At 36.2% G+C, this 22,989-nt stretch overlaps 1 pseudogene; it reads left to right on the top strand.

The window, feature by feature from the left end:
- Window positions 1-1,649: 1,649 nt before the first annotated feature.
- LOC143240581 (adipokinetic hormone/corazonin-related peptide receptor variant I pseudogene) lies at window positions 1,650-9,904 on the top strand (annotated as a pseudogene).
- The last annotated feature ends 13,085 nt before the right edge of the window (window positions 9,905-22,989 follow it).

Below are 22,989 nucleotides of genomic sequence, written 5' to 3'. Positions count from 1 at the left end.
TGAAGCCTTACCAATTACTGATACATATATTGTACATTAAAGTTCTCAAATATGATAAATTTATAAAATAAATTGACAATGATTTGTTTTGGAATTTCGCACAAAGCTACTCGAGGGCTATCTGAGCTAGCCGTCCCTAATTTAGCAGTGTAAGACTAGAGGGAAGGCAGCTAGTCATCACCACCCACCGCCAACTCTTGGGCTACTCTTTAAACAACGAATAGTTGGATTAACCGTCACATTATAACGCCCCCACAACTGGGAGGGCGAGCATGTTTGGCGCGACGCGGATCCGAACCCGCGACCCTCAGATTACGAGTCGAACGCCTTAACGCGCTTGGCCATGCCGGGCCGGGTGATTCGGACACATATTTTACTTATATATTAATTTAGGTGAAGATATATCACAGAGCTAATGTTTTACGTTAAGATTCAACATATTTATAAACGAATCAGGTAAATTCCAATGTAGAACTTAAGTTTCTTAGATCATGTACCTTGTATGCTTGACAATGAACTAAAACAACTTACTACGCTTTCATGAAAAGGTCATTTATAACGCTGACTAACACGATAGCACTGGGGTAATCAGAGCTATCTTACATGATAGCACTAGGATAATATGAGCTGACTTACGTGATAGCACTGGGATAATCAGAGCTGACTTACATGATAGCACTAGGATAATATGAGCTGACTTACATGATAGCACTGGGATAATATGAGTTGACTTACGTGATAGCACTAGGATAATATGAGCTGACTTACATGATAGCACTAGGATAATATGAGCTGACTTACATGATAGCACTGGGATAATATGAGATGACTTACGTGATAGCACTAGGATAATATGAGCTGACTTACATGATAGCACTGGGATAATATGAGTTGACTTACGTGATAGCACTAGGATAATATGAGCTGACTTACATGATAGCACTAGGATAATATGAGCTGACTTACATGATAGCACTGGGATAATATGAGATGACTTACGTGATAGCACTGGGGTGATATGAGCTGACTTACGTGATAGCACTAGGATAATATGAGCTGACTTACGTGATAGCACTGGGGTAATAAGAGTTGTCACACATGAAACTCCTGTGTTTAACAGTTTCTGAGAGCTGGTGTATATCTGATATTGTCTACTTAATTCGTGTATATATGACACTGTACATCTACGTATCATGATTTAATTCGGAGTTCATGTATCTGATATTGTGAACCTTTATAACGTGAAATACGTTAACATCTCATGTATTCATTATACTGCGCACCTGTTTTGTGGTGGAGTCGAGCTGCTCCGTGGAGTTTTCCCGGCTTTAAATTGGAGCACTGTATTCGTTTCTCGTCCAATAGGCGTTGGCGCTGATTTTGTCGGTGTATGAAATTGTCGCGACTTGAGTTTCGCATGTGCTTCGTTTGAGAAAGGTCGTTTTGCGAGATATAACATATGTTCAAATTATTTCTCAGAGTGAATACGGTTTAGACGAATAATTGAAACTTGTTTGTAAGGTTTGTGAAGTGTTCATTTCCTCAGTCCCGGACAAACCATATTCAATAGCTTATTTCACAGTTGTTACCTCTGGAATCCAAGTATTGTTACTACAGTGTAAACAAAGAGAGACACATATTAAGGTGTCATGGGTGAGGTACCAGGGATTTGGAGATGTGAAGCTATTAACCCGAACTTGACAAACTGCGAGTTTGTCGAGGACAACAAAACAAACGAGACTACGATACTACCCTATTACTTGACCTTTAACGAAGAGAGTGTGAGGGAAATATCTCTGTACAGCATACTGTTTGTCGTAGCTGCGACTGGCAACCTTCCTGTCTTCATCAGCTTGCTCAGAAACCGTCAGAGAAAATCCCCCGTCAAACTAATGATGTTAAACTTGGCCGTTGCGGACCTTATTGTCACCTTTGTTATGATACCCCTCGAAATTTCCTGGCGTGTCACGGTCGAGTGGATTGCAGGAACTCTGGTCTGCAAGGTTATGCTTTTCCTTCGAGCCTTTGGTCCGTATCTTTCGTCCATGGTTCTGGTGTGCATCAGTCTCGATAGATACTTCGCCATCGTCCATCCTCTAAAACTTAACGACGCCAATCGGAGAAGTAAGATAATGTTGTCCTGTGCTTGGCTTACCAGCATAATTTGTGCTGCACCTCAGGTAAGTCTTAACTATCCAGATAAGGATTATGCAGAGATAAACCGCTGTCTCTTCTGAATAAACTGTTGTTATAGTAAGAATCGAATCACTTAGATACATATTGTATTTGCAGACTTCTGATTATTGAATTGAATAAAATCAAACATTCTTTATTATTAGTGCAATAGTACACTGATGTATTTTGTTACGCTTCCAATATTACACTATGTTATTATATATTTACTTATAACCCAGAAGAGATTTATTGGTAGTGTTTTGTTAAAACATCGTAACAACCGTTGTCATTAGAGTGTGTATAATGAACGTCGTGTAGAAGCTAGGAGACTAAATATGGAATCAATCAATAGATATCACAGATGAGGTTCGAAAAGGTTCGTCACTATCCAATAATTCATCGTATTGTTATAAGAAATAAAAGACTAAAATAGGTATAAAAATGGCGGAAATGATAATTAGCTTTACTTCAAACATATAAAGTAGGTTTTAGATCAGCCATTTTCAACTTAATGTTTCCGATGTCCCGAAATGTAATAAAGCTCACTGGAGTCGTTTAGCGTGAAACGAAGACGTTCGCTTACGTATCTAGTACTTGATTATTTGAGTGTGATAACATTATTATTTATTAGGGTCTTCTAAAGATTATGTTAAAATAGAAGCACATATGTTAAACACACAAAGAATGTTGTGCTTAAATACGTAATTTATGCCTTCGTAAAACATAAATGTGTGCATTACTTTACACAAACCTTCACGTGTGTTGTCTTAGAAACCAGGAAACCCCTATTTGTTGAAGAAACATAAACGGTCAAAGGTGATAGAAAAATAACACTTGCTGTATTAGAATACGTGGATAAATTACGTTACAAAGTACAATAACACTTGTTGTATTAGAATACGTGGATAAATTACGTTACAAAGTAAAATAACACTTGTTGTGTTAGAATACGTGGATAAATTACGTTACAAAGAAAAATTTAAAAAGTTAATTATAATGATGATAGAAGAGAAGTATATATTTTGTATTATTTAAATATCTAGTATTCTTTGATACATTGTTTATCTAAGTTCGAAAAATTGTGTTAGACGTGTAAAATCATAAACAGTGTTGAACACATGATTTATATATATGATATATTTATATATATATATTATAACCGTAAATTTGCAAGCTATAAACAAAACACATAAACATGAAATAAAATACGCTGCATATTTTTAGTAAGGACCCTAGGATACAAGCTACAACGTGGGATTATAAAATCTATCCTAGGTTTTGAAAGTGGCCGTAATTGTAGGACCCGTATTGCGGTGGGGATACATTGTCTATTAGTCTTAACCTCCAATTCGCTAGTCTCGCATAAGAAAATTAGGAGAGCGAGATGTGGGTGCTCGAACCCACAATGTCTCACATCTATATTAATCACCCTTCACTGCCTGCAGACGGTTGTGGGAAGGCGACTGCTCTCCCAAGTTAAAATAAGAATAAGATGAACATAAAAATATTAAAAATAAATAAATAAAATAAGGTACTGACATCTGGTGATAGGTAAGATAAAACTTACCTCTTGAAATTGGCATTCCTGCCCCAATATGGTAAAGGCATTAACACGATATCATTAAAGTGATACTTTACTGTGTCTGTCATGCTTTTATATGCGACTTAAGATGTACATCCGCATAAAGTAATGCCAAGCTCTAATATGACCTTATTTTTAACTAAAAATAATTTTCAGTACAATTTCTCTGATTCTACTTTCTTTGTATTTATTTAATACGTTTTTATATTTATTACAGAATAATTTTCTGTAACACTTCTTTATTAAATTCATTAACTATTAATTTTTGTGGCAGTATATCAACGTTATCAAAAATATTGTAATTTATTACAAATTTTACAATATCTAAATAACTGGTTCGCTTCTTACAAAGAAAAATTTAAAAGTTAATTATAATGATGATAGAAGAGAAGTATATATTTTGTATTATTTAAATATCTAGTATTCTTTGATACATTGTTTATCTAAGTTCGAAAAATTGTGTTAGACGTGTAAAATCATAAACAGTGTTGAACACATGATTTATATATATGATATATTTATATATATATATATTATAACCGTAAATTTGCAAGCTATAAACAAAACACATAAACATGAAATAAAATACGCTGCATATTTTTAGTAAGGCCCCTAGGATACAAGCTACAACGTGGGATTATAAAATCCCAAATAACACTAGGTTTTGAAAGTGGCCGAAATTGTAGGACCCGTATTGCGGTGGGGATACATTGTCTATCAGTCTTAACCTCCAATTCGCTAGTCTCGCATAAGAAAATTAGAGAGCGAGATGTGGGTGCTCGAACCCACAATGTCTCACATCTATATTAATCACCCTTCACTGCCTGCAGACGGTTGTGGGAAGGCGACTGCTCTCCCAAGTTAAAATAAGAATAAGATGAACATAGAAATATTAAAATAAATAAATAAAATAAGGTACTGACATCTGGTGATAGGTAAGATAAAACTTACCTCTTGAAATTGGCATTCCTGCCCCCAATATGGTAAAGGCATTAACACGATATCATTAAAGTGATACTTTACTGTGTCTGTCATGCTTTTATATGCGACTTAAGATGTACATCCGCATAAAGTAGTGCCAAGCTCTAATATGACCTTATTTTTAACTAAAAATAATTGTCAGTACAATTTCTCTGATTTTACTTTCTTTGTATTTATTTAATACGTTTTTATATTTATTACAGAATAATTTTCTGTAACACTTCTTTATTAAATTCATTAACTATTAATTTTTGTGGCAGTATATCAACGTTATTAAAAATATTGTAATTTATTACAAATTTTACAATATCTAAATAACTGGTTCGCTTCTTCTTTGTGGGTATTTGGGTATCTTGGATTTTAGATACCCAGGAGGGTCAGATGCAAAAGACCTCTTCCTGCATCACCAACTTTCGTGTCGGCTATTACTATGTTGAAGTTGTCGTGCTTTAGGGTCAGAGTAGCCCACAATACTCCGGCCCTTTTCTGGCAATGTCCATATATTGTCTTAACTTGCCCTCTTTTATTTATGTTTTTTCCTTTTTTTCTTTTATATTTCTTCATTATTATTATTATTTTAAATCTATTTATATATATATGTATATTTAATGAAAAAAGAAAGAAAACAAGCTATGAATATTATACTAGTTCTAAACGTCTAGTGCATGGTGGCCAACTTGATTTATAATTCTTAAATATATATTCATTGAACAGAGATACTCAGGACTATGTTCATCGTGTACGTCTAAATAACTGTGAAGTTTGTTTTCTGATGTTCGCGGAAAGCTACATGAGAACTATCTGTGCTAGCCTTCCCTAATTTAGCAGTGTAAGACTAAAGAGAAGGCAGCTAATTACCACCACCCACCGCCAACTCTTGAGCTACTCTTTTTACCAACGAATAGTGGGATTGATAGTCACATTATAACGCCCCCACGGCTGAAAAGGCGAGCATATTTGTTACGACGGGGATTCGAACCCGCGACCCTCCGATTTAGTTATAAAACATGCAATGACAAACAAAGATAACTCGGAACATTCACTAAGATATAGTTATAGAACATGCACTGACAAACAATGATAAGTTGGAACACTCACTAAGATTTGGTAATAAAACATGCACTGACAAACAAAGATAACTTGGAACACTCACTAAGATTTGGTAATAGAACATGCACTGACAAACAAAGATAACTTGGAACACTCACTTAGATTTAGTAATAGAAAATGTACTGACAAACAAAGATAACTCGAAACATTCACTAAGATTTATATGATCTGGTAACGTAGATGTGTTTCTACAACCTAACTAAATCACATGCTAACTATATGATCTGGTAACGTAGATGTGTTTTTACAACCTAACTAAATCACATGCTAACTATATGATCTGGTAACGTAGATGTGTTTTTACAACCTAACTAAATCACATGCTAACTATATGATCTGGTAACGTAGATGTGTTTTTACAACCTAACTAAATCACATGCTAACTATATGATCTGGTAACGTAGATGTGTTTTTACAACCTAACTAAATCACATGCTAACTATATGATCTGGTAACCTAGATGTGTTTTGTACAACCTAACTAAATCACATGCTAACTATATGATCTGGTAACCTAGATGTGTTTCTACAACCTAACTAAATCACATGCTAACTATATGATCTGGTAACGTAGATGTGTTTTTTACAACCTAACTAAATCACATGCTAACTATATGATCTGGTAACGTAGATGTGTTTTTACAACCTAACTAAATCACATGTGTTTTTACAACCTTGAATTGTTTCCTGCTTTGCTTTACTTGCCTCATTGTAACAAAACTCTCGACGAGTACACATATTGTTTTGTTTAGCTTTGCCATTTCATAGAAACCCATTAATATGCTCTGAGCTGCTTTTAGTATAACATGTTAGCAACGTTTCACGGTTCATTTCCGTACACTTTTATATACGGAACACCAATAACGACTGTTTATGTAAAACGCACTGGAATGGAACATATGGATTTGTTTGTTTGTTTTATTACCAGACTGACCACTGCACTTAGCATTACTGTGCGTAACGTACTTTATCTGGAACTGACAGAACTTAATATTACTGTTAGTAACGTACTTTATCGTGGACTACCACTGAAAACACAGCATACTGTGTAACGTACATTTATCTACAACACTTCAGCTGGAACAGTAATTCTTGTATTTTCATAAACTGGGAACGCATATTTAACGCTATCTGCTTGCTGACCACTGCAACACTTGTTTTATTGTTTGTTTATCAAATAATGAAATGTATATTCTTAACTGTGAATAATTCCTTTTACTGTGCGTATTGTTTATCTACCAGACTGAACAGAACACATTACTGAAACGGTTTATCTCGTCATCAGTAAAACGTTTAGCATTAGAGTCTTAGACAAGTGTAGAACGTACATTTATTGACCCACTGAAAGTAAACAAGTACGTTTCATTACTGTGCGTATAATCAACAGTTCACAGAACACTTAGCATTACTGTCGTAACGTACGTTTATCTACCAACCACTGGTAAGACTTATCATTACTGTGCGTAACGTACATTTATTACCAGACTGACCACTGAGAACACTTAGCATTACTGTACGTAACGTACATTTATCTACCAGACTGACCACTGAGAACACTTAGCATTACTGTGCGTAACGTACGTTTATCTATCAACAAACTAAACACGGAGAACACTTAGCATTACTGTGCGTAACGTACATTTATCAACAAGACTGACCACTGAGAACACTTAGCATTACTGTACGTAACGTACATTTATCTACCAGACTGACCACTGAGAACACTTAGCATTACTGTACGTAACGTACATTTATCTACCAGACTGACCACTGAGAACACTTAGCATTACTGTACGTAACGTACATTTATTACCAGACTGACCACTGAGAACACTTAGCATTACTGTAAGTAACGTACATTTATCTACCAGACTGACCACTGAGAACACTTAGCATTACTGTGCGTAACGTACATTTATCTACCAGACTGACCACTGAGAACACTTAGCATTACTGTGCGTAACGTACATTTATCAACAAACTAAACACGGAGAACACTTAGCATTACTGTACGTAACGTACATTTATCTACCAGACTGACCACTGAGAACACTTAGCATTACTGTGCGTAACGTACATTTATTACCAGACTGACCACTGAGAACACTTAGCATTACTGTGCGTAACGTACATTTATTACCAGACTGACCACTGAGAACACTTAGCATTACTGTACATTTATTACCAGACTAACGAGAACACTTAGCATACTGTATACTATCTACCAGACTGACCACTGAGAACACTTAGCATTACTGTGCGTAACGTACATTTATTACCAGACTGACCACTGAGAACACTTAGCATTACTGTAAGTAACGTACATTTATCTACCAGACTGACCACTGAGAACACTTAGCATTACTGTGCGTAACGTACATTTATTACCAGACTGACCACTGAGAACACTTAGCATTACTGTAAGTAACGTACATTTATCTACCAGACTGACCACTGAGAACACTTAGCATTACTGTGCGTAACGTACATTTATTACCAGACTGACCACTGAGAACACTTAGCATTACTGTAAGTAACGCACATTTATCTACCAGACTGACCACTGAGAACACTTAGCATTACTGTAGGTAACGTACATTTATCTACCAGACTGACCAAGTCAGCGTTTGATGATTTCTCTTCTAACATTAATTAATTTAACATTAATATAGATATGTTTCGGACTGTACTCCTAGTATTTGTTTGTATAATAGAATTGTACATACAAAAGATCAGTGACAATTTGAGTTAGGAGCTGTTCTTTATCTCCTGTAAACACCAACTGCTGATTGATGAAGTCTTAAATACCCATGAAATATTCCATTGTGATGTTCAAAACGTTCACATCTGAACATGTGACCTACTCTTTATGAGGGTAGAATATCCTGGGATGTGTTGGACCTCCTTCAAATATGTTATTATTTTTACAACCAGCATCATAGAGAAAAATAAAACACTTCGAGGCTTGTATTAAAATTGTCTTAAGTGGTGGAAAAAATGACAGGTTTCACGAACGGACAACTGAATATGGTATTTAACTATGTGAAGGGGCTTTTCTAAAGAGACCACTTATAAACAAACTTATAAACAAGTTAATCCTTCTGTTGGATAACACGTAGTGAGACTGGAGGACCTGGATAAAGACTGAAACAGTTTCGAACATTCCAAAGTCGAAGGAGTTTCTAATTGGTAATATTATAGTCATGACAGCAGACCTAACCAATAACGTGCCCCTTACATGTTTATTTTGACAGTTTGTTTGCAATAATGGAAACACCAACTTGTAACATTTTTTTTAGGGAAGGTGTTTAACGCCATAGTCGAATACACTTAACTGGTAAAATTCAATATCCACCTTGTAACGTAAAGTATTTAAGTGAGGGGTGTTGGGTGTTTAACACCATAGTTGAATACACCTAACTCGTTCCATTCAATCCCCACCTTACAACATAAAGTATTTAAGTGGGAAGTGTTAGGTGGATAACTAAGTGGTAGAATACACTTAACTGGTAACATTCAATCTCCACCTTACAACATAAAGTGTTTTATGTGAGGGTTGTTGAGTGTTTAACATCGTAGTCGAATACACTTAACTGGTAACATTCAATCTCCACTTTGTAATATAAAGTGTTTTAGGTGTTCGGTGTTTAACACCGTAGTCAAATACACTTAACTGGTAACATTCAATTTCCACTTTGTAACATAAAGTGTTTTAGGTGTTCGGTGTTTAAGCCTGACATGATTTTTCAGCCATGATACTCGTGTTACATAATATTTAGCCTTAAGATTTCTATCAAATGACGTAACAGTGATTGAATAAGATTTATCTTTAATATGTATTTAAAATGTTATGTACAGTTAAAAACCACTTGTGATTTTTGTAGATCTAACGATGTAAAGCTAAAATTCGAGTTTCGATACTTGCGATGGATAAGGCACATTCTCTTCTCAGTGACTCAGCGGTAAATTTGAAGGCTTATTGCGTTGATACTCTGTTTTCGATACCCGTGGTTCAACACAGGTAAGGCTATTGTATAGCTTTGCTTCTAACACCTAACAAACCAACTTCTTTCACTACTGATCCCAGAGCTTGATTAATGCTTGTAATGCCTCAAGATATTTTTTTCAAAATTTCTGTTTTTTCTATTAACAAAGGGTGCAATTATTCTCAATCTTTCCAGTGGTTAAGAGGGATCTCGACTCGCAATCTGAAAGTCCCGGATTCGAAACCCCGTCACACCAAAATGTTCACCCCTTCAGTGGTGACGGAGGGATTCACAAAGTGGCAGTCAATCCCATTGTTCGTTGGTAATGAGTTTGCAGTCGCTGGGTACAGGCATGACCAGGTGATTAAGGCACCCGACTCGTAATCTGCAGGTCGCGGGTTCGAATCCCTGTCCTATCAAACACGCTCGCTATTTCAGCCATGGGAGCGTTATAATGTAAGGTCAATCCCGCTATCGTTGGTAAAAGAGTAGCCCAAGAGTTGGCGGTGGATGATGATGACTAGCTGCCTTCCCTCTAGTCTTACACTGCTAAATTAGGGATGGCCCTTATGTCGCTTTGCGTGAAATTCAAAACCAAACCAATTCAAATCTTCCATAAAACAAAAACCACGTAATTAACAGCAGAGGCGTACACGTGCTGGTCAACAAGTGAGCTCGAGAGAGTTGGTAAAGTGTGTTTATGTTTTGCTCATCTCCAAGGTTCGCGAACGTGCACAAATGTTAACTGAAACAGTAGTTAGTTCAGAAAAGCCCTAATGCTTCCATCTGGTGACGTCAATGAGAAGTCTCGCAGGACTTGGTTATGGCCTAGAATTCAGTATGTAGAAGTTGAGATACGAGATTTGTGAAAGCACCACTAAGTAAATTATACCATGTCGAAACCAATCATTCACGGAACAGTTGGTCTTCCAGAAAAACAGTTTTTATTTCTATACATGTAAAAACGTTTGGGTTGAGTAAATATTTTACATAGAAGAGCGAACAACGTTTCGACCTTCTTCGGTCATCGTCAGGTTCACAAAGAAAGGAAGAGGTAACTGACCGGAAGCTGACCATATGTTTGAAACGGGTTGTGTAACAGTGTCGGAATGTAGAGGGCGGGCTTAGATGTTTGAATATATAATTTTATATTATTTATTTTATTATTATTATTTATTATATTATTTTAATTTATTATTATATTATATTAATATAGGTATAAAAATGTTCCTTTGTATTGGTTTATTTTTGGTTTAAGTTGTTGTATAAATAAGGTTTGTTTAATTTTGCTTTGTTTATGTTTGTTTCTTTATTTAGTATTTGAGTGTCTTCTATGGTTATTTTGTGTTTATTTGACTTGTAGTGTTTGAAAACGTGTGAAGGTGACTTTTATGTTCTTTGAATCTGGTTTCCATTTTCTACTTGTTTCTCAATACAGAAGTCGTGGCGGTTATCACATTGTATTTTATAAATAATGTTGGTGTTGTGTTTGTCAGTGTAGGTTTTACATAGTATACACCTCAGTTTTGTGCCTGGTTTTGAATAAATTTGGTATTAACTGGAATGTCATATTTTGTTACTAGTTTTTGCCAAATGCTGGTTATTTTTCTGCTGATGTTAGAAATATATGGTATGTAGTAGTATATGGTTTCGTGATTTTTTGATTCGTGAGATGTATTTACTTTTGTTGGTTGATTTTGCTTTCTGTCTAGGTGTGTGCGTATAATGTTTTCTACGGTTTGTGGAGGAAACTTATTGATGTTGATGAAATATTGTTTTATTTTGTCTAATTCATCGTTAATTTTATTTGGTAAGCATAGTTTTATAGCTGTGTTTATTTGGTTTCTTAGTACGTTGAGTTTTTGTTTTGTTTCATGTGTCCCAAGGAATGTATAGTCCAGTATGGGTGATTTTTCGGTGGATTTATGTTTTGAATTGTGTATCGGTTCTTGTAATTTTGAGGTTAAGAAATGATATTTGATTGCTTTCTTCCTGTTCACATGTGAAGTTAATGTTGGGATGTATAGAGTTAATGTGATTGAAAAATTAAGTGTGTGTTCTGTAGATTTGAATCCCGCAACCGTGTCATCTACATATCTGTATCAGTATAGTGGTGGATGTAATGCTGTGTTAATTGCTTGTGTTTCAACTTGTGTCATAAAAATATTGGCCAAAACTGGTGATACATTCCGACACTCAGTTACACAACCTCTTTCAAACATGTGGTCAGCTTCCGGTCAGTTACCTCTTTCTTTGTTTGTGAACCTTAAGATGACCGAAGAAGGTCGAAACGTTGTTCGCTCCTCTACGTAAAAACAATTTTCTCAACCCAAACGAGCCGTTCTTACATATATTTTATTTAAAAGTGGGTTTTCTCGATATCAGCGATTAGTTTTTATTTCTAGCCTACCCAATCTCTCCCGAAAAGATTGTGAGGTTGTTTGCTCTTTGTGAACTTCGAACAAAACTACTCAAGGGCCATTGTTAATTTTAAAACGATAGACTGGAAGGAACTCAATTGGTCAACAACACCCGCTTGGGCAATTTGTTTAGGCCTAATAGAGAATTTTATCTGCCACTCTTATAACGCATCCATGTCCCCAATGTGTGGAACTGGATTTTGTTGGTAATGAGACACGAGCAGCGGATTCTTTGTTCTATGGTCCAGTACACTAAGAAAAGAATATTGTATGAAATGTATTTATTACACAATTATATTGTCAATTAGACTTAAAATTCAGACGTCTTGCACAATTCATTGCCCTGATATTAAGGGATAATTCGTAAATAAAGAATAAAGAACTAGTTTCAATACAACACACCTAAAGAATTATATCACATGAAAGACTGTTCACATTCCTTTAAATTATACAAATAAAAATACAACGCATTGTAGTGCACTATGTATACACACAAATACACACCAATACACAATATACATATTTATTCTTGTGATGGTTTTTATTGTAGAATGAACTCTTTTGGATCAGTTCACTTAATCATAACGAATGTGTTTTATTTCTTTCGATAAGAGCTCTGTACTTTCATCAAAGAATGATAGGCCTAATTTCACAAATAAAACTAAATAAAAAGCTAAATTTACATGCATTTCTTCACTGAAACACAAGCTCAGTACTTCAGTGAAAGATAAACAAACCCAGTAACGAATCATCTACAGTCTTGGCCAAAATGTTTGAATATTTTGTTACAAATAAAATCATTATTATTAATATGGAATAGAAATACACCCAATGCTACCAAACTGAGAAATGCATGTTATATTAAACATATGTAATTTGTATAATGAGACAGGTTCTATGGACATCATGAACGATTTATTAGAACAGCAAACAGTTTCAACAGACACCTGTAAAAATATGTGTAATTCAGAATTTCATCTATCACAACAAAACCAAAACATGCATAATGACAAAACTAAAAGTTGACAAAATAAATATAAATAACGTCTATAACCGTATATCACTTCATATTAAACATTTAGCATTCGGTTTGTCCCCTCTTTCTCTAATAACCTCCGCAAGACAATGTGGCATGCTGTCGATAAGGTTATTGATGTCGTTCACTGTGATACCATGCCAACATGTCACTAGAAGGAGCTGCAACTCAGCTATAGTCGCTTGTGTAGGGTCATGGTTAGCAATTTTTCAGCTCATTTCTTTCCATAAGTTCTCAATGGGATTACAATCTAGAGACTTTGCTAGCCATGATAGTCTTGTGTTGGTCTTCTGGTCGAGATATTTCTGTGTAATACGTGCACTGTGGGCAGTGGCATTGGTATCTTGGCACACAAGTTATTGCCTGAAGCTGTCCTAGCATATGGCAGAAATATCACATATATGTGATGCCTGTAGTTATCCACCATGATTAACAGCTACCGAAACAACTACTGCACTTCTTCCTGTAGAAAAGATAGTCTTCGTTCATCTGTTCTTCGGGCAAACGACGAACACGAATTCTTACCATCAACTTTAACAAGCTTAAAATATGATTCATATAGAGAAATTACATATTGTCAGTGCCCTAACTGTAAGTTGACATTGTGTCTTGACTAAGCAACAGGTTATGGTGGTGAATTATGGCTAATAAAGTTTGAATACAGCCCTTCTTGCAAAATAACCTTGTTTACTGTTCTTCTGATACCTTGACATGAATGTATTTATGTCATTTCTGTTGTAAGGTGTTGCAAGACTTGTTTTTTTTTATCTTGACATGTTAATTGGGTCGAAGCACGGTCATCTTGGTCACTAGTTTTTCAGCGACTATCTGACTTTCCTGGAACAACGTCTTATGTAGTCCAATGACGTCTCAGAAATCTGAATATAGTAGCTAGGAATACCTCACTGTTCTAGCAATGTCCATTTGTTTCACATTATTTCTGAACAGTCGAACAGTTTGATGCTCTATAACTTCTAGCACGTGACGAGGTATGACTACACTAGTTCTGAACAGTCGAACAGTTTGACGCCCTATAACTTCTAGCACGTGACGAGGTATGACTACACTAGTTCTGAACAGTTGAACAGTTTGACGCCCTATAACGTCGAGCACGTGACGAGGTATGACTACACAAGTTCTGAACAGTCGAACAGTTTGACGACCTATAACTTCTAGCACGTGACGAGGTATGACTACACTAGTTCTGAACTGTCGAACAGTTTGACGACCTATAACTTCTAGCACGTGACGAGGTATGACTACACTAGTTCTGAACAGTCGAACAGTTTGACGCCCTATAACTTCTAGCACGTGACGAGGTATGACTACACTAGTTCTGAACAGTTGAACAGTTTGACGCCCTATAACGTCTAGCACGTGACGAGGTATGACTACACTAGTTCTGAACAGTCGAACAGTTTGACGACCTATAACTTCTAGCACGTGACGAGATATGACTACACTAGTTCTGAACTGTCGAACAGTTTGACGCCCTATAACTTCTAGCACGTGACGAGGTATAACTACACTAGTTTTGAACAGTTGAACAGTTTGACGCCCTATAACTTCTAGCACGTGACGAGGTATGACTACACTAGTTCTGAACAGTCGAACAGTTTGACGCCCTATAACTTCTAGCACGTGACGAGGTATGACTACACTAGTTCTGAACAGTCGAACAGTTTGACGCCCTATAACGTCTAGCACGTGACGAGGTATGACTACACAAGTTCTGAACAGTCGAACACTTTGACGACCTATAACTTCTAGCACGTGACGAGGTATGACTACACAAGTTCTGAACAGTCGAACAGTTTGAAGCCCTATAACGTCTAGCACGTGACGAGGTATGACTACACAAGTTCTGAACAGTCGAACACTTTGACGACCTATAACTTCTAGCACGTGACGAGGTATGACTACACTAGTTCTGAACAGTTGAACAGTTTGACGCCCTATAACTTCTAGGACGTGACGAGGTATGACTACACTAGTTCTAAACAGTTGAACAGTTTGACGCTCTATAACTTCTAGCACGTGACGAGGTATGACTACACTAGTTCTGAACAGTTGAACAGTTTGACGCCCTATAACTTCTAGCACGTGACGAGGTATGACTACACTAGTTCTGAACAGTTGAACAGTTTGACGCCCTATAACTTCTAGCACGTGACGAGGTATGACTACACTATGTATAGGGAAATCGTCTGAACAAAGCGTCGAGCTGTTTCGAAATAAAGATTGTACCAAAATCAAAACATTTTATACAAAACTGGTGCACGTAAATGTTTTGACGAATAGATGCTAAAAACAACACATAGAGATCAGAATAACAACTCGTACATGTTTGTCTAATCATACATTACCATCTCAGTTACTACTCAATAATTACTCCACGTTTGTAGACAGTAACATGAATATAGAAGAATACACAAAGATTTTGGCCAAAGCTGTATTGTAACAAATCCATTGATGATTCAACTGTATCGTCTTGTCTCGCCTCACTCTCTGCTTTCAAGAAATGTCTGATCATTAAGTTATATATTCATCACATGATGTAATAAACTTGCTGAAAACAATAAGTATGTCTAAATAAACACAGCGTACAATGATATACATGTGTACAGAACTAAAAGTAGAATTTATATTCCAACATGATTTAACACATTTTATATCTTTAATTGTTTAGTGTGTATGTGTTTTACTTGTAGCTATTTGTTGTGTTCACCGAGGGAAATCGAACCCCTGATTTTAGCATTGTAAATCTGAAGACTTAACTACTGTCCAACAACTTAGTCAGAGCAGATAGTTGAAGCAAATATGAAGTATCATAATGGGGTATCGATAACTATGCGGATTTACAATACTAAGATACTTGGTTCAATTCCCGACAGTAGATTTCTTAGGTAGACCAATATAATTTGTTCTAAAACAAACTAAAAAATCTAAAGTACAGCGCAATATAATATTTTTACAAGAAAGCTTAATCTGAGAGATATTTCACCTCTGTTTATGCAGACGTAAGAATTGGTTTGTTTTGAATTTCGCGCAAAGCTACTCGACGGCTATCTGCGCTAGCCGTCCCTAATTTAGCAGTCTAAGACTAGAGGGAAGGCAGCTAGTCATCACTACCCACCGCCAACTCTTGGGCTACACTTTTACCAACGAATAGTGGGATTGACCGTCACATTTTTACGCCAGAAACGTAGCACAAACAAAATGTAATGTATTTTAAGTTGAGCGAGGCTTAGTTGACGCTGCAATGTTATAACGTTTGAAAACTTCGTTTAGCTAGAGGCCTCCAGTGAAGGTTTATATAACATTAAAGCCCAGGTTTCGATATCCGTTGTGAGAACGTCATAGTTAGCCCATTTTGGAGCTTTGTGCTAAACAAGAAACGAGCTTAAATAAAGTGGGTTGAAAACATTGATCTATACTCTAACCTTTGCTAATCTTCATCATGAGCTAGTTGTGACCCATTTGTTAGTCTGACTGGATTGCGAATCTGAGGATTCGTGGTTCGCGGCGTATTGCTGCAAAAATGCTATCTGCGCTGTAGAAGCGATGGTGGGTTATATAAATAATGGCGAAATCCTAATATTTAGCGGATGAGAATAAATGATGGTAGGCTGTAGGTGTGCTATAACTAATTGCCTTCCGTTCAGTTTACCAGTTCAGTATTACAGACACTTTGGTTTGTTTTGAATTTCGCGCAAAAGTACACGAAGGCCATCTGCGCTAGCCGTCCCTAATTTTGCAGTGTAAGACCAGAGCGAAGGCAGCTAGTCATCACCACCTACCCCTAACTCTTGGGCTACTTTTTTACCAACGAATAGTGGGATTAATCGTCACTTTATAACGCCGACGCGGCTGAAAGGGCGAACATGTTTGGTGCGACTGGGATTCAACCCTCAGATTACGAGTCGAGCGCCTTAACCACCTGGCCATGCCTAGCCTGTTATGGACGGGTACTGCTTTACCTAAGTAGATATTTCATATTCTTAGACGAAAATCTTGAAAGTAAACAAAGCATTTCCTTGTCGTATCTGCCATAAAATTGTATCTTAATATTTCAGTCAAAGTATGTCAGCATTTTCGTAACTAATTAAATTTTTGGTTTAAAATGTCTTGTGATGTTTCATAAAACTTCCTTTCCTAATTTACAAATACAAGAATATTTTTACTAAATATTTTATTTATAAACATTTTCCTGTTTCTTTTCACAAATATATCTCAGTGTTTTTGTTTTTGATTTAATTCTTTTGTTGGCTAGGCGGCGCTTTATTCGCAACCTTCAGGTCGCGGGTTCAGTTCAAATTGACTAGCTGCCCTTCATCTAAGCAATAACTGCTAAATAAGGTTAGCCTTCGAGTAGATTTGGAAGAAATTCAAACCAATTTCTTGTTGGTTTTTTTCTGTTAATAAAGTATTGTTTGTCTTGAGTTAAAGGTGAACGAAACCCAAGTATACAAGTTAAATACATAAAATTAGAATTTCTGATTTCACATGGCTTGAAAATGAGAGTGTGTGTAGCTATTTTTTTAATGAGTAATTTGTTTTCTAGAGGGAACTGCTAGTCTTAATAATAGCATTTAATAAGCCCCCAAAAATTTAAAATTGACTTCAAATTTTTCTCTTATGTTTGGAGTTAGATTATAAATATGTGATGACAGTGTATTTTTTTTAAAATATTTTTCACGATAAAGAGACTATGAATCAATGCGGTTACTTTGTTCCAGTAAGGTGGTTTAATTTTATGTTAGTCCTTTTGTTGGGAGGTTTACAAGCAATTTGTAACATAGGCCTACTAAAGTTTACGTATACTGGGAGTTAAATTATTTTCACCAGACATGAAGAAAGTTGCAGTCGTGTGACGTAGTGTGACGACACTTCAGTGTTTGTGAATATTGTCTTTATATTCTACTTTCATCCTGAGTTATCAGTTTTCTTCTAGTATCCAATTGTTTTGAAGAGCGTGTCCCATAAGTTACGTGTGTATCGAGTATCGAGTGTATTTGTAAATCAGTGTATGTTTCAGACAGTAAATCGAAATCTGTCAAGTTAGTAATTTGAAACTTGGCCTGACATCGCCAGGTGGTTACGGTAATCCGAGGGTCGCGGGTTCGAATCACCGGCAAAACAAACATGCTCGTCCTTTCAACTGGGGGCGTTATAAAGTTACGATCAATTCCAATATTCGCTGGTAAAAGAGTAGCCCAATAGTTGGCGGTGGGTGGTGATAACTAGCTGCCTTCCCTCTAGTCTAACACTGCTAAATTAGGGACGCCTAGCGCAGATAGCCCTCATGTAGCTTTGCGTAAAATTGAAAACTAACCAAAACTAAATGTTTATTGGTATCAGATCTGTGGACGGGTTTCTTATTTAAATATTTCGTTTCACATACAAGGCTTCATAAAGTAACACCTTGTTCTACATCGTGTTTTAATTGTTTATGGATATCAATTACTTTGGTTAATATTTCCTTGCTTAATATCAGCCGGGAATTCAAAATGATTGCTTTTCTTATTATCAAGATTTTGTTACTTTTAAATTAATTTATTAATTAATCAATTAAGCATCGATATTAAATTATTCAAATGAAAATGAAATCCCACGATGTTTTTGTCACCTTATAAGTTTCGAATGTGTCGTCGTTGCTGTGGGTTAGAATACCAAAGTAACGAACTCGCTCATATTGTACCAAAAAATTAACGTAGGCCTAACTCGAACCTGACAATTGTGAAAGAATTAATGCATTTTAAATGTGGGTCATAAATCAGAAAAAATTATCTCGAAATTGGAAAGTTCAGAACCTCAACTACGGCAGTTGGTAGTTTATTTTAACAGTCATTTAGTTATCTTATCTGGTAATAATTATTGTGTTGTGTTTCAGATAGTTTACAACAAATATTTCTTTATAAGTGATTTGGTTTCAGTTTGGTGTGTTTGAATTTCGTGCAAAGTTACATGAGGGCTATCTGCGCTAGCCGTCCCTAATTTAGCAGTGTTAGAATAGAGGGAAGGCAACTAGTCGTCACCACCCACCGCAAACTCTTGGGCAACTCTTTTACCAATAGATGGCCCGGCATGGCCAAGCGTGTTAAGGCGTTGGACTCGTAATCTGAGGGTCGCGGGTTCGCATCCCGGTCGGGCCAAACATGCTTGTCCTTTCAGCCGTGGGGGCGTTATAATGTGACGGTCAATCCCACTATTCGTTGGTAAAAGAATAGCCCAAGAGTTGGCGGTGGGTGGTGATGACTAACTGCCTTCCCTCTAGTCTTACACTGCTAAATTAGGGACAGGTAGCACAGATAACCCTCAAGTAGCTTTGTGCGAAATTTAAAAAAACAAACATTACCAACAGATAGTGGGATTGACCGATACATTATAACACCCCAAGACTGAAAGGACGAGCATACTTGGTGTGACGAGGATTCGAACCCGCGATCTTCGGATTACGAGTCGAGTGTCTCAACCACCTGGCCATTTCGGGTCTTTTTAAGTGAAAACCCAGACCCAGTTATGTACTATTAAGTTGGTTAAGGTTTTATTTTCCGAATGATTTATAACGCTTTACTGCCAGATTAAACGATAAAGTGACGTTCATTGAGCAGAATTATGAAGAAAATAGGTACACGTGTCACATTGGTTCATGATTGAGGCAACATAGAGAGTCGATGTGCGAAAAGTTTGTACGTCACAGAAAATGTCACCAAACTAAAGACTTATTAAAACATAAGACATTCGTTTGATCCTTATTTCCTATAGCAATAACAACAGCAAAGAAATGAAAACAAAGAGAAAGATAATTTTTTAATGTTCAGATAACTACACCATCTTAAAAAGTGTTGTTAATTGATGTCTCGAATCCGTGGTAACGCAACTCGTTAATTTCAAAAAACATCTGCTTAGAAAACCACAAGTTATTATCACCATCATAGTGATACAGTTTTCCTTTAAAGACACAACAGTGCAAAGTGATTTGTTCGTTTGTAGTTAAACACGAAGCTACACAATGGGCTATCTGTGCTGTGCCAAACAGAGGTGTCGAAACCTGATTTCTATCATTACAAGACTGCAGACTTAACTCTGTTCCATTGGAGTGGAGGAAATACAGTCATTCTTAACTATTGAACTGAAAATCTTATGTGAAAATTAACAAACGCCCTTCAAAGCACATTAATTATTATTAAATATTTCAAGGATATGCCACGAAAAAATGAGAAAAGCTTGTAGAAAACATCTATAAATTATCAGTTTAAGTTTTGTAAGAAAAGAATCAGCTGGACGAGGTTTGTTTATTCATCAAGCATCAAACTACGCAATTGGCTATTTTTGCGTTGAGAACAGCAGGAATCGAAGTCCGATTTTTTTAGCGTTATTAGGTGTGAAATGTATTGCTTATCTAGCAGATAGTGTATAACTAGGCTATGCAGACCGTATAGTTATTCATTTTGCTTTAAATTATTACTTCATAACTGTTAAGACACCATTTGTGTAAGCCTCTACTTATCCTTACTGTAATCTTTCCTTGGTCCTTATTATGGAGGGTTGAGTTAGTTATAATAAGACGGATTTGAATATACAAATCAGCAAATATAAAGTCGTTGAACATTTATATGTATCTGAACCAGATTCTAATGATGTTTGGCATTCTTTATTTTTGTGACATCATCTTAGATTGATTGCTTTTGCGATAGGTATATGACACCCCTTTCTAACGTAAAATGTTCATGTACTCTAATCATTAAGATATGTTCGGATGGTGGTTTTAGAATTTCCAAAATGGATATATCCATTTTAATTAATGCTACTGGAAAACAAAGGAATATGTATCAACTTGGAGACCCAGAACCCTCACAAAAGAGACCTACAAGAAGTCGGATACCAGCTCAAAGTGCGACGTCTTGTAACAGGTGAGAATCAATGAATATGGTATTCAGTAGATAAAAACGCTGTTCACTTATCTTAGACAGCAGTACAGGACATAATCAATAAGGATCTTCGTCTGGTAAAGAAACAAATGTCATGTGCACACAATTTGTTTCTATGACATTTTCATTCAATCATTACATACCTGAAGCGGCTGGAAAATGAAATGGACATTCACACTGTCTTATATAAAATATAAATATAGCTAACTACACTGCTTATAGAATTCTGTTAAAATAGGCACTGGGAATTCGTTGTCTTAGCATAATTATTTACATTACATATAGGCCATGTAAGGAAGCAAGGGTTAGTAATTTTGTTTTTGAATTTCGCACAAAGCTACACGAGGGCTATCTGCACTAGCCATCCTTAATTTTGCAGTGTAAGACTAGAAGGAAGGCAGCTAGTCATCATCACCCACCGCCAACTCTTGGACTACTCTTTTACCAACGAATAGTTGAATTGACCGTAACATTATAACGCCCCACGGCTGAAAGGGCGAGCACGTTCGGTGCGACGGGGATTCGAACACGCGACCCTCGGATTACGAGTCGAACTTCTTAACACACCTGGTCATGCCGGGAAGGATTAGTGATGTGCTTTGAAAATAATAGCTTTATGGCAGAGCCTTTTGCAATTGAAACTTTGACACATGACTACTGTCAAGATACAAAGTCGTTAGATAGTGTACGTCTGGACATTACCGCATGTGTTGTAACGATGTGGTAATACTCCAAAATCGTTTTAGCATAACATACTAAGCCTTTGTTTTCATACAACATATCTTTCTTGACTGCAGGTTTTCTGTCTTTTAATCAGGTTTGTTTTATTATTTCTTCGTAGGTGATCAATGGTGTGCTTTATCCTGCAGCTTTATTTATAAATTAGCTCATAGTCGAGTTATCCAGTAGTTCTCTTGGATTTTTCACATAAACTAATGATAATGCGCCAAGAACGAATTTTGTGATAAAACATCTGGTCACAAAATTCTGTAACTTCTAGAGGCGTCCTCTAGATGTCGTTTGTGTAAACTAGGACACGAATTTATTACATCAATAAACTACTTCACCAATAACAAAAGGAATAAGGCATCGCTTTAATAATTTAGTGTTGATATTTGTAACATAATTAAACAACTGTTAACAAAAATTTGGCTTTACATTTATAGTTAACACAACATGGAAAAAAATGTGTTGCAAGTTTTTAGTAGTTATTTCATTTGTGCTTGTTTTACGTAGCACAATATTCTTTACAAATTTTAATAAGTGACGTTTGGAAAAATATTACCTGTAGAATATTAGAGAATTAGCATATAAAATGGTTTGTTGCTTAAACTTTGATCTTCTGAACGTGAAGCGCCCCCACGTGGAAGAATGAGATGTACCATAGCAGCCCAAATATTCTTTCTCGTTCGTGTGTTCATTTGATGAACTCATTACATTGTAGTGATTGAATATTGTTTTCATTCAAGATTGCTTTTGAGGTCAAAATTAACCTTACCCTGTTCCACTGGTCAGTTGCAGAAATGTTGGAATATTTGTTGTTGTTTTTTTCTCAAGTTTTGTTGGTGTTAAATTTTGCACCATTTACAAAAAAAAAAAACAACGACAAACAAACTCGATTATATACTTTATTGAACTAACTGAAGAGCTTTGTTAACTGTGAGGGTTGAGGGTTCGAATCCTCGTCACACCAAACATGCTCGCCCTTTCAACCATGGGACATTATAATGTTACTGTCAATCCAACTATTCTTTGCTAAAAGAGTA

The sequence above is a fragment of the Tachypleus tridentatus genome, chromosome 13 (genome assembly GCF_004210375.1).
Source record: "Tachypleus tridentatus isolate NWPU-2018 chromosome 13, ASM421037v1, whole genome shotgun sequence".
NCBI lineage: Eukaryota > Metazoa > Arthropoda > Merostomata > Xiphosura > Limulidae > Tachypleus > Tachypleus tridentatus.
Note: the sequence above shows the minus strand (reverse complement) of the source record. Positions and strands in the feature narration are given on the sequence as shown.